Source organism: Tupaia chinensis, unplaced genomic scaffold (assembly GCF_000334495.1).
Source record: "Tupaia chinensis unplaced genomic scaffold, TupChi_1.0 Scaffold140061_1, whole genome shotgun sequence".
Classification (NCBI taxonomy): domain Eukaryota; kingdom Metazoa; phylum Chordata; class Mammalia; order Scandentia; family Tupaiidae; genus Tupaia; species Tupaia belangeri.
Genome location: NW_006199940.1, coordinates 574,229 through 576,437, shown reverse-complemented (window position 1 = coordinate 576,437; position 2,209 = coordinate 574,229). Strand labels below are relative to the sequence as shown.

The following is a 2,209-nucleotide window of genomic DNA, read 5'->3' as shown; positions in this document are numbered from 1 at the left end:
CCTCAGGCATCCACCCCCCCCCCCGCCCCAGAGCGCTCACACCCACCTCCCAGGGTCCCTCCCGGAGCGCTTGCACCCACTTCCCTCAGCCTCCCCCCCCTAGTGCTCACACCCACCTCCCCAGGGCTCCCCCCCAGCACTCCATTCGCAGTCTCCAGCTGAGTAAGGGTCCATGGTGATGCCTCTTGTGCCAGCAAGGAGGTCAGTTCAGACAGAGGTCAGGCTCCTGCTGGAGGAACAGGGCAGCGGCCTTCTCCACCAGCCCTACCTCCTTTCAGGGTGTTGGCTCATGCATGCTCACCCAACATGTCTCTCCAGCCGTCTGGTCTGAGACGCAGCTGCACGGTGAACATGGTGGGAGGGCCAGCCCTGGCACCTCTTAGCTGTGGGGCTGTCCGAGGATAGTGACGGCCCCTGGGGCTCTGCCTGCTCTCATCTGCACTGTCCCTCAGGCTAGCCGTTAGGGTGTGGACAATGCTCTTGGAAACGCAAAAAATATTTTCAACAGTGATTTTTTTATAGTTGCAGATTTTCTCTGGGGACATTTACAGCCCAAACCCATGACTGGAGTCACCCCAAAAGCTCCAGCAAGGGAGTCCTGCCAGGGAGTGCCACAAACCTTCCCAAGATGGGGCTGGTGGGTTTTCAGAAAAAGAGTGCCAGGTGGCCAGACCCAGGAACCTAGTAGGGGACTTTACACACAGAGGGCCTCAGCTTCCTGGAGGGACAGCAAGGTGAGGTACCCTGCTCAGGTCAGCCCACAGTGGCCAGAGCTGGCTGTGAGGTCTGCGTGAGCGTCTAAGGCAAGGGCTTGGCTCTGCTGGGAGCCACTGTGTGGCCAGCTCAGGGTGACTCTCTCAGTGTTTTCCAGCAACAACTTGAACAGCTTTCTGTTCCTGGGAATGTTGAAGGCCTTCTGGGTTAGGTCCTGCAGGGAGAACAGTGGCCAGGCCTTAGAGAGACCAGAACATTCTGTCTTTCCATCAGGACAAAAAAGAAAGTGTGTGTGGGGGACAGCAGGAGGAGTAGTATTTAAGGTATGGACTCCCCCATGGCCAAGCGTAGTCTGAGTCCTGGACTTGTTGGTTTCAAACTCACACCAGGCGTGTGTGCCCAAAAGCCTGAGAAGAGAATGGAGAAGGGACTGCAGCATGGTTTTACCCCGGGAGGTGATTTCTCACTTTTTTCTTCTCTGGGGAGCACATGCGCCCTATAGCAAAACAAAACAAAACAAAACAAACAAACAAAAACTCTCAAGAAAGAAAATAAAGTAAAAAGAAGAAAGTGGAGAATATGAGGGGCCGACAAAGCCAGTGCAGACTGGGACTGCTAGGAAGTAGTGCAGGCTGGCCCAGAGCAGGGCGAGCAGCCACTCAGTGGGCATGCAGGGTTGGGAGAGGTGTGGGGGCCTAGAGGGCTGCAGCACAGGAAGGTAGCTGCCTGCCCCAGACAGGGCCAGCGGGGCAAGAACACTCTGGTACCTGCACCTGGACACTGGGTGCATGCTCAGACCTAGCTTCCCTCCTGCTCTGTGTTACCTGGTCATGACCCCCCCCCCAACACCACCACCTAGAGCCCTAGAGCGGCCAGATGGATGCTGGACTTTCTGGAAGTGCTGGTTCAGTATTAGGACCTGTGGGGCCTGGAGGGTCCTGGGAAAGTTGTCCTTCCCTGTCCTCACACGTGGGGACTCTCAAAGACGAGAGCCGAGAGCCTCTCGCTGCTCAGGTGGCAGTGCTAGGACCCCTCTGCCCCTCTACCTCGGACTCCCTGCCCAGGGGGACCTGACTGCACCCATCTTTTATTTTTCTGGTTGGACAGCTCTCACCGTGGCTGAGATAGAGACCAGAGATTTGGGTCACCGCTCCATCAGATGAGCAGTTTTGACAGGGCCCTGCCCACACTCCTGACGCAGGCCCCGCCCCGGGAACGCCCCTCGGGCTCGGGCTCCTCCCCCAGAAAAAGCCACACCTTGCGGGGCCCGGCCCGCTCCCCGGGCTCAGGCTCCGACCCTTTCCCCTGGCCCCCCTGCTGGCAACCACCGAGATGGTTAGGCCTCCGAGCAGCCTAGACTAGCCGGAACCCTAAGGCGGGACGGGACCGAACGTACGAGGCCCGTTTCCGGCGCGTAGGGGGCTTGTGAGTGCCGGGCGGTCCTCGGGGAGGGTGAGTCGGCGTGGCCGTTGTGCTCTTCGGCTCGAGCGAGCCC

The 2,209-nt window shown here is 58.9% G+C and overlaps 1 protein-coding gene across 4 annotated transcripts in view; it reads left to right on the top strand.

Moving 5' to 3' along the window:
• The first annotated feature begins 2,067 nt into the window (after positions 1–2,067).
• ZNF7 (zinc finger protein 7) overlaps positions 2,068–2,209 on the top strand; it is a 15,260-nt gene continuing 15,118 nt past the window's right edge. Inside the window, exon 1 of one of the 4 annotated variants that reach the window (XM_014593248.2) lies at positions 2,068–2,166. The gene's annotated coding sequence lies outside the window, so the exon portion shown is untranslated. The remainder of the gene's footprint in view (positions 2,167–2,209) is intronic. The other 3 variants (XM_014593247.2, XM_014593249.2, XM_014593250.2) reach the window with 3 other exon arrangements.